General features: G+C 37.2%; 1 protein-coding gene across 1 annotated transcript in view; it reads right to left on the bottom strand.

Moving 5' to 3' along the window:
- CFAP20DC (CFAP20 domain containing) overlaps positions 1 to 14445 on the bottom strand; it is a 2639303-nt gene that overhangs the window by 511855 nt on the left and 2113003 nt on the right. The window lies entirely within an intron of this gene.

Below are 14445 nucleotides of genomic sequence, written 5' to 3'. Positions count from 1 at the left end.
GTGGTGAAAGCCACACACACTCTGGCTAGGCTTATAAATGCCCTAGGGCAGATAGCCTAGTATGAACCTATGAACCTATGTTTCTAAATTAACTAATTTGATGAATAAAGAAACAGCTACGTTCTATAATTGCAATAGTTTACAAAGATATCTAGATTTAGATATCATTCCTAGGGGCTTAAGGGCTATAAAATTTCCATCTGAACCCTTTATTGTGTCTTGCCCCACTGATAAAACTTTTCAGCATAAGTGGGAATCTGCAGAGCACCAATGCTCAAGGGAATGGATAAAAATCCTAGTGGAGAGAGATAATATTAAACTACTGAATTTAAAAAAAGACATAAACATGGTTTGTAACAATCTTGCCGCTTTGTTAGACAGAACCAGAATGGATTCTTGTCTTAGAGACATACAAGACAAGATTAATGTGTTAGAAAAAAGAATCATTGACCAAAAAATGCATAAAATTCAAAGAGACCTCCGTGACTTTGATAGAGGCAATGTTTATTTGTATAGAGCCAATCAACGATCACGCTCTTCTGCATGTCTACCTAATGTTTCTAATAGAGATGATAATAGACGGGTCAGTACTACTAGTGCTGATGTGTCTAACTAGACGCCAGATAGACAAGCCTATGTTTCGGAATTAAGAGACTTTCCTGATTTACCCTCGCCTGCCAACCAGGACTTTTTTCATGAACGCTTTCCAGACCGGTTTTGTTCAGCCGGTGAGTGTGGCCAACAGCGTAAAAGAGGTTACGGAGAGCAGGAATTCCAGAGGGGAGGACAACAACGTCAATGGAGAGACACTAAAAGAACAAAATGGTACTAATATTTGTTCTACTAATATTGTGGTTAATTTGTCTGGATGAAAGGTGTCTGATAATATTGTGTCGATACTGAATTGTGGCTTGAAATTTGTGCCAACAGTATTGCCGAAAATACATGAATGGAAAGTAGAAGTATTTAGATTCGCAAGGAAATTGCATTTATGGTATTATTTTAACAATATATGTAATGAAAAATTTAGCGAAAATGTTGGGCATGCTAACACTGATAGTGTAGATTATGATAGTGATTCCATAGAGTCTTGTGAGTCATTTGTTTCTTGTGTTAGTAATTTAAATGCTTATTGCCCTATTGACACTTCTTGTTTAAGTGTAGCTAGCAATTTTATGCCTCCATTCCTTCATGAAGGAATAAAAAAATTTCATGCAATGTTAGATTTTGAAATTGAGTATTTGCTAAGAAATTTACAGTATAACAATATTCAATATAATTTGTCCAAACAAGAATGGGGAGAGTTAATACAATTTTCTAAACAATGTGATTTAATTGTTAAGCCCTCTGACAAGGGCAATAAAATTGTGATAATGCACCACACACAGTATTTAAAGATGTGTCTAGATCTATTAAATGATGAATCTGTATATTGTGTAGTTCAAAAGGATGTTATAGAATGTGCTAAGGAATGTTATAATAATTTAATTTCTAAGGGTTTGAGGCTAGGTTATTGGACAGAATCTGATGTGAAAAAGAAATTAATATCATCTGATGTAGGTCCAGCATACTTTTACTGCCTACCTAAAATTCATAAAAATTTTAGTAAACCTCCGGGTAGACCAATTGTTTCAGCCAGAAAATATTTTTTACACAACTTGGGAGTAGTATTACATAAGGTATTACTTAAAGAAGTTGTTTGTCTACCATCATATATAAGAGACTCTTTTGATTTTTTGAACAAAATAAAGTCTATTGTATGGAGTAAAAGTATGTATTGGATCACATTAGATGTTAAGAGTCTGTATACTAGTATTCAACACAGATTTGGCTTAGAAGCAATATATAAAAGTATGGGGGACCATCCTTACATGCATTATGTTCTTGATTTAGTTCAATTTTGCCTAGAAAATAATTATTTTTGTTTTAATGACATGATTTTTCATCAGATACAAGGGACAGCCATGGGTGCTCCATTTGCACCAATGTATGCTAATGTATTTATGGGCTTGGTTGAACAAGAATGTATCTATAAGAATGAATTTGTACAGAAATATGTCAAAATATACTATAGATACATAGATGATTTGATTTTTCTGTGTGATGATGGATTCAACAATATAAACCAATTTGTAAAAGAAATTCAGCAAAATAGGTTTAATATTTCTTTTGAAGGATTACAATGTGGACATACAGTGAATTTTTTGGATATTAGGTTAATAGGTCAAAGTGGCCATCCAATAAGTACTAGTATACATAGGAAATTTGGTATGCCACATGATTTTTTGAAGGCTACCAGTTGTCATCCTACCCAAACTATCCAGTCCTTGCCATATGGAGAGTTTTTAAGGATTTCGCGTTTATGTAATGATGATAATATATTTCTACAGGAAATCCAAATAACAAAAGAAATGTTTTTGAGAAGAGAATATGATGCTAGACTGCTTGAATTGGATATTCAGAAAGTAGTAGAATTAAGATATAATTCACAGAATATTGGTTATACTAGTTATGATAATAAATATTATACCAAAAATAAAAATAAAATAAATAATTTGGATAAAAATATTTTCTTAGTGTCTACTTATAATTTTTTAGTAGTGATATTAAAAAATGCATTTTGCACTTTTGGGAATTTTTAAAAATTTTGTGGAACTTAATAATTTAATGGAGAAAAAATTAATTTCTTCATATAAAAGAGGTAGAAGCCTAAGAGACATGGTAGTACATACAAAATTTTTAAAACCAGAGTGTAAAATGTATTATGAAATTTCTGATTTAGGTACGTTTCCATGTGGAAACTGTAGTATTTGTATATATATAAAAAAAGTTTTCACAAGTATTAATAATGTTAGGTTTACTCCAGATGGTATATATAATTGTAAGACACAAAAGGTAATTTATGCTATAAAATGTGGGTGGAATAAGTTTTATATTGGTCAAACAAAAAGGATGTTCAAAGTAAGATTACTTGAACATTTAAGGGACATAAGGAATCAAAAAGCAGAAAGCCCATTAGCTTTACATTTTGGTGAATATCACAATGGCTTAAGTGATAGTTTGCAGGCTGCTATCTTACAACAAGTAGCTGATACTGAAGTAAATGGCCATATGGTTGAAAAGTCACTATTGAGTAAAGAAACTATTTTTATTTTAAAATATGGCACTTTGTTGCCAAATGGATTGAATACAGAGTGCTGCTGGAAAAGTGTGATTTGATTAATTAATTATATAATTGTATAATTAATTTTAATTGTTTTAACTGATGTAAGTATATAAAGTGTTTTACAATTGTGAAGGTTTACTCCTTGAAGGCTTACTGTGGCCGAGGCGCTAGAGAGAGAACAAACTTTTTTGTCTGTTTCATCAAGAGAGCTAATAAATCTACTTAATTTTACTGGTCTTGTGGTTTTCGTTCATCTGCCTTTCATCTGTTGCTGTTGGAATTGTTTTTTATCTATGGCCAGTGATCCTGCTTTAAATGTTCCACGTATGTTTAGAGAGGACAACGGTGGTACCTCTCAGCGAACATTGGATGGTTTCTTCAATACTAATCCTGACCGAAATACTGATCGATCCAAAAGGACTGCAAATACAGATGTTAATGGGGATATTCCAGCATGGGAGCGGTTTCTAGCTGAAACACGGAGCAAACGTGTTAACAATCCATTTGCGAATATAGGAAAATGCTCCATGGATTTCCCTTCTGAGGTAAAGACTATGGTTTGGCCATGTCCAACCCGGAATTAATGGACATGCTCCACCTCAAAAAATCCAAATCCACCAGAGCCACGAGAGCAAGAGACTTAAACCTCAACACGGATATAAATAGGACGTGCTGGAGGGACAGATTCATCACCCAGAGACTCCCTACACTATGGAACAGAATCCCAGTCCATGTGAGGCAGAGCCCCTCACTGACTCTGTTCAAGAGAAATCTTGACGAGTGGATGGGAGATCGTAGGTTTACCCCGGGAATCATCTCTGTATCACTGCTGGACAGAGGCACAGCAAACTAATGGGTATAGTATTCTCATCCTAAGGGGTGGTGAAAGCCACACACACTCTGGCTAGGCTTATAAATGCCCTAGGGCAGATAGCCTAGTATGAACCTATGAACCTATGTTTCTAAATTAACTAATTTGATGAATAAAGAAACAGCTACGTTCTATAATTGCAATAGTTTACAAAGATATCTAGATTTAGATATCATTCCTAGGGGCTTAAGGGCTATAAAATTTCCATCTGAACCCTTTATTGTGTCTTGCCCCACTGATAAAACTTTTCAGCATAAGTGGGAATCTGCAGAGCACCAATGCTCAAGGGAATGGATAAAAATCCTAGTGGAGAGAGATAATATTAAACTACTGAATTTAAAAAAAGACATAAACATGGTTTGTAACAATCTTGCCGCTTTGTTAGACAGAACCAGAATGGATTCTTGTCTTAGAGACATACAAGACAAGATTAATGTGTTAGAAAAAAGAATCATTGACCAAAAAATGCATAAAATTCAAAGAGACCTCCGTGACTTTGATAGAGGCAATGTTTATTTGTATACAGCCAATCAACGATCACGCTCTTCTGCACGTCTACCTAATGTTTCTAATAGAGATGATAATAGATGGGTCAGTACTACTAGTGCTGATGTGTCTAACCAGACGCCAGATAGACAAGCCTATGTTTCGGAATTAAGAGACTTTCCTGATTTACCCTCGCCTGCCAACCAGGACTTTTTTCATGAACGCTTTCCAGACCGGTTTTGTTCAGCCGGTGAGTGTGGCCAACAGCGTAAAAGAGGTTACGGAGAGCAGGAATTCCAGAGGGGAGGACAACAACGTCAATGGAGAGACACTAAAAGAACAAAATGGTACTAATATTTGTTCTACTAATATTGTGGTTAATTTGTCTGGATGAAAGGTGTCTGATAATATTGTGTCGATACTGAATTGTGGCTTGAAATTTGTGCCAACAGTATTGCCGAAAATAGATGAATGGAAAGTAGAAGTATTTAGATTCGCAAGGAAATTGCATTTATGGTATTATTTTAACAATATTATGTAATGAAAAATTTAGTGAAAATGTTGGGCATGCTAACACTGATAGTGTAGATTATGATAGTGATTCCATAGAGTCTTGTGAGTCATTTGTTTCTTGTGTTAGTAATTTAAATGCTTATTGCCCTATTGACACTTCTTGTTTAAGTGTAGCTAGCAATTTTATGCCTCCATTCCTTCATGAAGGAATAAAAAAATTTCATGCAATGTTAGATTTTGAAATTGAGTATTTGCTAAGAAATTTACAGTATAACAATATTCAATATAATTTGTCCAAACAAGAATGGGGAGAGTTAATACAATTTTCTAAACAATGTGATTTAATTGTTAAGCCCTCTGACAAGGGCAATAAAATTGTGATAATGCACCACACACAGTATTTAAAGATGTGTCTAGATCTATTAAATGATGAATCTGTATATTGTGTAGTTCAAAAGGATGTTATAGAATGTGCTAAGGAATTTTATAATAATTTAATTTCTAAGGGTTTGAGGCTAGGTTATTGGACATAATCTGATGTGAAAAAGAAATTAATATCATCTGATGTAGGTCCAGCATACTTTTACTGCCTACCTAAAATTCATAAAAATTTTAGTAAACCTCCGGGTAGACCAATTGTTTCAGCCAGAAAATATTTTTTACACAACTTGGGAGTAGTATTACATAAGGTATTACTTAAAGAAGTTGTTTGTCTACCATCATATATAAGAGACTCTTTTGATTTTTTGAACAAAATAAAGTCTATTGTATGGAGTAAAAGTATGTATTGGATCACATTAGATGTTAAGAGTCTGTATACTAGTATTCAACACAGATTTGGCTTAGAAGCAATATATAAAAGTATGGGGGACCATCCTTACACGCATTATGTTCTTGATTTAGTTCAATTTTGCCTAGAAAATAATTATTTTTGTTTTAATGACATGATTTTTCATCAGATACAAGGGACAGCCATGGGTGCTCCATTTGCACCAATGTATGCTAATGTATTTATGGGCTTGGTTGAACAAGAATGTATCTATAAGAATGAATTTGTACAGAAATATGTCAAAATATACTATAGATACATAGATGATTTGATTTTTCTGTGTGATGATGGATTCAACAATATAAACCAATTTGTAAAAGAAATTCAGCAAAATAGGTTTAATATTTCTTTTGAAGGATTACAATGTGGACATACAGTGAATTTTTGGATATTAGGTTAATAGGTCAAAGTGGCCATCCAATAATTACTAGTATACATAGGAAATTTGGTATGCCACATGATTTTTTGAAGGCTACCAGTTGTCATCCTACCCAAACTATCCAGTCCTTGCCATATGGAGAGTTTTAAAGGATTTCGCGTTTATGTAATGATGATAATATATTTCTACAGGAAATCCAAATAACAAAAGAAATGTTTTTGAGAAGAGAATATGATGCTAGACTGCTTGAATTGGATATTCAGAAAGTAGTAGAATTAAGATATAATTCACAGAATATTGGTTATACTAGTTATGATAATAAATATTATACCAAAATAAAAATAAAATAAATAATTTGGATAAAAATATTTTCTTAGTGTCTACTTATAATTTTTAGTAGTGATATTAAAAATGCATTTTGCACTTTTGGGAATTTTTAAAAAATTTTGAGGAACTTAATAATTTAATGGAGAAAAATTATTTTTTTCATATAAAAGAGGTAGAAGCCTAAGAGACATGGTAGTACATACAACATTTTTAAAACCAGAGTGTAAAATGTATTATGAAATTTCTGATTTAGGTACGTTTCCATGTGGAAACTGTAGTATTTGTATATATATAAAAAAAGTTTTCACAAGTATTAATAATGTTAGGTTTACTCCAGATGGTATATATAATTGTAAGACACAAAAGGTAATTTATGCTATAAAATGTGGGTGGAATAAGTTTTATATTGGTCAAACAAAAGGATGTTCAAAGTAAGATTACTTGAACATTTAAGGGACATAAGGAATCAAAAAGCAGAAAGCCCATTAGCTTTACATTTTGGTGAATATCACAATGGCTTAAGTGATAGTTTGCAGGCTGCTATCTTACAACAAGTAGCTGATACTGAAGTAAATGGCCATATGGTTGAAAAGTCACTATTGAGTAAAGAAACTATTTTTATTTTAAAATATGGCACTTTGTTGCCAAATGGATTGAATACAGAGTGCTGCTGGAAAAGTGTGATTTGATTAATTAATTGTATAATTGTATAATTAATTTTAATTGTTTTAATTGATGTAAGTATATAAAGTGTTTTACAATTGTGAAGGTTTACTCCTTGAAGGCTTACTGTGGCCGAGGCGCTAGAGAGAGAACAAACTTTTTTGTCTGTTTCATCAAGAGAGCTAATAAATCTACTTAATTTTACTGGTCTTGTGGTTTTCGTTCATCTGCCTTTCATCTGTTGCTGTTAGTCCATGTACAGATTTGCTGTATTCCAGGACTGTTGGTAAGCTTCTGAGCCCCGCAAGCCTTTCTGTGTTGGAGGAAAGCCTTCTAGCTTATCAGTGGGAGTGGTAAGCACTAGGTAGCCTGTCTACCAAGAGAGGAGAGGTTCTTGGCCCAGAAACTGTAGTTTATTGACCAATTGGACAGTTTGTCCATCTCTTTCAACTTTCTGGTTTAAAAGAACAAATCTGCGCTTGTTTCCCATCTTTCCTGTAACTAGCCTACTGGGTAGCACTAGAAAGCCTTAAACTGATACTCTAGCTTAGGAGAGAGACTGTGGAGTGATTAAGTATCAGTTTTCTGTACTTTCTTGCTGTACTTAACTGTTTTCTGCCTAAACGCAGATTTTTCAGCATTTATTGTGATTTAAAAGCTTGTTTTTTTTTCAAATATTGTACTTATTTGACTGCCTGCACTTTTAAAAAGTTGTTTTTTGTTTAAATAATTTGTTTAACTGTTGTAGGCTATATACTAAAGTGCGATAGTCTTTTCTGATCGTTTGTAGTCGTTTAAAGCTGTTTTAAGTGTATTTTTTACTGCTTTTGCCTTATCTTTTCAAAAAAAAACAAAAAAAAAATACCTTGTTTCCTGCCTTTCTAAGCTAGTATAGTCCAGTTTTCAGGCTAGTGCTGAATTCAGGGCTGTGATACTAGTTTCTGAGTTGCCCATACCTTACTTGGATAGAAGAAAGTTACTCTGTTCACCTGTGAGAGAGGGGAGCTTTGAGCAACCTATCTGTCCCTGGAGGAGTGGTTCCAGCCCAGAAGTTAGCAGTTTATTGGCCATTTTGGGCTAATTTCTATCTCTTTCATTTCCCTACTATAAAAAACATGTTTGCACGGTTTTGCGAACTGGGCAGTGCCGGATAGCTACGGTTAAATTATTCCTGGCTCCACTAAGTCTCCTCTTCAGTTTTTCCCTTTAAACTAGTCTAACTCTCAACCTAAGCACTTAAAAAGCATCTTACAGCCCAGCACTTGCTCAGACCTAACAGCACGCACTAATATACCCTGACACTGATTGCCCAGCAGGGCAAGGCTCTTTATTCACCCCTCACCAACCAAGCGACTAAGCAGCTCACCCTACTATTCAGGCATGACCAAAGGGCAACTTCAGGTGCACTCTCCAGTCCAGCTGGTGAATCTGGGTATCCTGAGGCAATGTTACAACTGTCTCATGTACACAGACAATCCTCTCCTCCTACCACAAAACACTAAGAGATGCTATTATACATCCAAACTGGAAGCTAAGCTGTCTCCACCCAAGACTGGAACAGACAGTCAAGAGGTGAAGGTTAACACTTGCACCACAACTCCAGCCGCACACAGACCTACTAAAACAGCAATGGCAAAAAATACACATAAATACACAAAATCATATGCAAAGGCTCTAAATAAAAAGCTGCAAAAGCATCAGAGACTTCCAAAACAGACACCCAAACAACCTGCACTTCCTGTCACAAACCAGACAACACATAAAACACAAAATCAGTGTGCCGCACAATCACAGCCCTTAAGCCGAAATAACATACCTAGCACACTAGTAATAGGTGACTCTATAGTCAGGCATACTGATGTCCCACTCACTAGGTGGGACAAGCAGAAGGTTACTGTTAGCTGCCTGTCGGGAGCCAGAATCCGCCACATAACACAAGCACTCAGGTCACACCAGAACAAGTACAAATATGACTCTGTCATTGTTCATGTAGGTGTGAATGACCTGAGATGTACCTCCCTGGACTACATGAAATGAGACATGGAAGAGCTCTCTGATCATGTAGCCCAGGCTGGTATGCCCCTGACCCTGAGTAGCATCCTGCCCTCAACAAAAATGATACCCCAGTATAAAGAAAAATGATCAATTTCAACAATTGGCTAAGCTTCTGGTGTCATTCAAAAGGGATCCAGTGTCTGTCAGCCTGGGACGACATGCTCGACAAGCCGCATTGCTTTGCAAGAGATGGCTTGCACCTGTCACCCCTAGGCTTTTGAATACTGGCCAAGGCTCTTGCTGCCCCCATAGTGCCTTTTTTAGGCAAGGCTCGAAAGTCAAACCCACCTCCTTAAACAGCACAATTAACAAAAAACTGAGGGTTATGCTACTCAACGCCAGGAGTTTAAATCTCAAAATGGACATGCTCGAAGCACTCCTCAGTCTGGAGAATGTCGACATCTGTGCAGTAACTGAAACCTGGATCAAGGCTCCAGAGAGCACCCCAGCACTACCGGGCTATAACTCATACCACACGTTTCGGCCACAGAACACGGACCGAAGCACAAAAGGAGGGGGTGTATCCATATTCATCAAGGATACCTACACCTCCAGGTTAGTGGTGCAGCATGATACCTCTGAGATCATCCATGTGCAACTAACATCGGACAAATCTGCAATGCAAATTATGGCCTGCTACAGATCAACCTCCATGACCCAGGACCACCACTCCACCTTTCTGGAGACACTGGAAAACATGACGGTCCTACTGAACACCCTGATATTGGGCGATTTCAATTACCCTACCATTCACTGGGAAAACTACTCGAGTACTAATTCCCAGGCCCAGCGCTTCCTGGAATTTCATCAACTCAAATGCCCTGGATCAGCTGGTAAACTCCCATACCAGAGGTGAAAAAGTACTGGACCTAGTCATCACCAACATGGGTGACAGGTGTTCCACACCGGAGGTCAACCTGTCACTGGTTAGATCAGACCATAAACTAATCACTCTGGATGTCCACACCCCACCACCACCCCCAACTAAGGAAACCACAGTAAAAAACTTTTCTAAAGCAAACTTCACCTTAGTTAAGACAGAGGTCGTTAAGTTTCACAGCCCCCACCCTAAAGGATAACGCTGCCCAAGATGCAGAAACCTTTACAAATGCACACTATGAGCACCTACAAGGATGCATGGATCGTGCCATCCCTAGAAAAACCAAGACTGACTCCTCTATGAGAAGGAAACCAGTTTGGTGGACCCCTGCAATAAACAGGCTATACAATAGAAGGAGGAAATTAGTTCAGAAAAAAAGCAAATCCCAAGAAGGAAAAACATCCCTGATCAGTATTAGTAAGAAACTGAGGTCCCTCACGAAATCATGCAAGGCTAACCTCGAAAGAAAAATAGCCAAGGATTCAAAAGATAACCACAAAGCCTTTTTTAGCTATGTTAAGAATCTAAGTGGCAACTCGCAGACATGCACTGAACTAGTGCAAAATAGCACAAAATATACTGAACCTACTGATATTGCCAACATCCTGGCATATAGATTCAGTGCAAACGTCACCCCCCTTTCACCTCCAAAAGGGCCCACAGCAATACCGGAAAAGTGTAGTGTCCCAAAAATCACAGATGCACAGGTGAAAACAGCCCTTTCTAAAGCCAAAACTAGTGCCAATAGGACCAGATGGTGTCCCAGGCTGCGTCTTGCATGAACTACAGAATGAACTAACCCCCCCACCTAAACACGGTGTTCAACCGCAGCCTCTCCACAGGCTACATGCCCACAGAATGGTGCACAGCAACAATTATTCCTCTCCACAAAGGAGGGGCCACAACTGACCCTGGTAACTACCACCCCATAAGCCTGACTAGCCTGGTCTGCAAGGCTATGGAGCGCATCATCATGGAACTCATTAACAAAGACAATGGGAACCTCCAAACACTTGACCTGACCCAGTTCGGCTTTGCTAAGGGCAGATCATGCCTACTAAACCTGGTTGACTTCTCTGAGACAGTCACCAAGGCCATAGACAAGGGAAGGATGGTTCACACAGCCTACCTTGACCTCGCCAGGGCTTTTGACACCATTCCCCACACGGGTATTACAGAAAAACTCACCAGCCTGAACATAAACCCCTACATCATGAGATGGGTTGCCAACTGGCTTACATACAGAACTCACATGGTAGGAATAGCGGGCTCCAGGTCTGACTCTAAACCAGTCACAAGTGGTGTCCCGCAAGGCTTGGTCCTGGGACCCCTACTGTTCGGCATATACTTCTCAGAAGTACAGGCAAACACAGGAGGAATATGGCTAACCAAGTTCGCTGATGATTGCAAACTGGAAGTCATAATTGACTCTCCAGCTGACACGGACATCCTCCAAAAGGGCCTTACTGAGATGGACACCTGGTGTCAAAGTCATGGCCTCAAGCTAAATGTTAAAAAATGCATGGTCATCCTGTTTGGGAAAAAGAAAACACCCACAAATTACCCCATAGGTGGCAGCCCCCTTAATATAGAAGAGGTAATAAGAGATCTGGGGACCCAGGTAGATAGTAATCTCTCCTTTGACAATCATATTGCCAAAGTAGTTAGGAAATCCTTCTATGTAGCCCATCTAATTACTAAAGGGTTCGCATCTAGAAATAAAGAGGTTATAGTGCCCCTCTACTCGTCACTCATTAGACCCATCACAGAGTACAATGCCCCATTTGGGATGCACCTCACAAGGCACTTACAACAGCTGGAAAGACCACAAGAGTACCTCACAAAGAGGATTACTGGTCTCAAACATATGTCCTATGCAGCCTGACTGAAAAAACTCCGGCTGTACTCAGTGGCATATCGCTTACTCAGAGGTGATCTCTGCCTGACTTACAAAGCCATGTCCAACTCAGAATTGATGGACATGCTCCACCTAAAGAAATCTAAGTCACTGCGAGCCACATGCTCTAGTGAGCTAAACCTCGCTACAACAATAAATAGAACATGCTGGAGGGATAGATTCCTGTCACAGAGACTTCCCATGCTTTGGAACAAATTCCAAATTACATCAGGCAGAGCCCCTCACTAACACTCTTCAAAGAGAAACCTTGACGAGTGGATGGGTAACAGAAAATACACCCCTGGGATCACTTCATTGGCTCTGCTTGACAGACGATCAGTTAATTAATCAATGGGGTGGCGAAAGCCGACACACTCTGGCTAGGCTTATAAATGCCCTTGGGCAGATAGCCTAGTACCTACCTATGAACATATATATATATATATATATATATATATATATATATATATATATATATATATACTAAATACTTATTTACATGTGTATATAGTTAACATGCATATATACCTGTTTGCAAAAAATATTCTGTATACATATGTCACTATTCTATTACATTTTATTATATTTTATTTTTATTTTCATTTCTATTTTATTTATTTATTTCATTTCCTAACACCCCTATCCAATGCTGACTTGACTGTTACCTTTCCATTAAGGCCATATCCCTTCTCTGCTCTCAAGCGAAGGATCCATCTTAATTCACTGTTTTCCACTTTATTTTTTTACATTACCTTTCCTATCTCCTACATTAATCTTATCCATAATCATAAATCTAAATTTATATACCCTATCATTGGTCAGATCATACCCAGATAGTGCACTGACAGAATCCTTCGCTCTCAGGCTTTTCACATATTCTCTAATATGTTCCCTAAGCATACGAGTGGTCATCCCTACATAAAAGTGATCACAGCATTCACACTGGGCAAGATATACTACATTCTTAGATGTACAGTCTGCCATTACTTTAAAGTCATACACATTACCTGTGTTGGGATGTATAAATTTATTGCTACTATTAATATAGCTACACCAGTTGCAACTCCTACATGGGTATGTCCCCTATTGCTCCTCTACAAATTCCTTCTTAGGGTAACATAACATCCTTTTCAAGCTAATTCGATTATACCTTTCTTCTAGTTTTTTCTTCCTTTTTATCATCCCTTAATTCATTCTTGATACTTCCTTTAAATGTGAACTTAAATCTCGAGGATAGAAGGAACAGGAGTTGGAGTTTAAAATAGGAGAGGTTAATAGGTTAAGAGTAGATAGAGCAAGACCCTATTATTCAGGAAGTATCGAGAATGAATTAGGGGATGATAAAAAAGAATTAAAAACTAGCAGAAAGGTAGAGGTCCTTACATCGTATACAAATGACACTGGAAGAATAAGGGAAGTGATAGATAAACATTGGCTTATTTTATTAACAGATGAAAAGGTAAGGGAAGTGGTGGGGGACACATCAAGTTTTCAATATAAGAATCGACCATTATTTTCGTTTGTTGCTGCTGTTGCAGTTTTGCGCTGTTTTTACAGTACGGTCATGAATTTACCTGTTTGCTACTCGTACTTGCTGATATAGGCAATCTTCCATTTATATAAATGAAAAACAGACCATCCTGACGCAATTCTAGTGTCAAACATAATAAATTACAAACCATGTTGACACAATTGTAGTTGCAAATATTGTACATCATTTATAATCTATCCAGTCATTGTCAGTCAGACATTATATTGATCATTCAAATCCTGCCTTCTTTAAACCTCATTCCTTCTCTGCCTGTATTGCTCCCACACTTCACATTTTTCCTATGCAATTTGCTCCTACCCTTTTCTAAACATTCCAATTCCAGTTTAATCTCTGCTACAATATTTGCTACTTCTAGTAAAGTTGGTTTAGGCTTTGATTTCCATTTTCTAGTAATTGCTTATTTTGGCAGCCACCATAATTAGACTCAGCAAGGCCTTACTATGTCTAGGCAGTTCTGATTCTGTATCATAGCTCAAAAAAAAAAAATTTCCTAAGTTTCACTAATTTGCTCACCCTGTACTTCGGACAATGCAGTCTGCAGGGAATCTTTAAAGTCTGTGTACTCATTTCACTCCCATAAAACATGTCCCCAGTTACCTCTTTCTTCGCCATCACACCTCCAACATTTGCTGTATACCTGAGGAAAAATTCTTTGGAACCTGGGGTATAAAAATACCTATGTAAACACTTCTTAGCAAAGATCCTAAATCTTCTAGACTTTGTTGCATATTTGAGAGACATACATATATCCCCACATCGTTTCTTTGTGAATTGCTTATCCATTCTCTCTTGTCAATCCTTTATAACTGCCTCTGATTCATTATTAT

Source organism: Protopterus annectens, chromosome 7.part0 (genome assembly GCF_019279795.1).
Source record: "Protopterus annectens isolate FY-2018-M chromosome 7.part0, PAN1.0, whole genome shotgun sequence".
NCBI classification, from domain to species: Eukaryota; Metazoa; Chordata; order Ceratodontiformes; family Protopteridae; genus Protopterus; species Protopterus annectens.
Note: the sequence above shows the minus strand (reverse complement) of the source record. Positions and strands in the feature narration are given on the sequence as shown.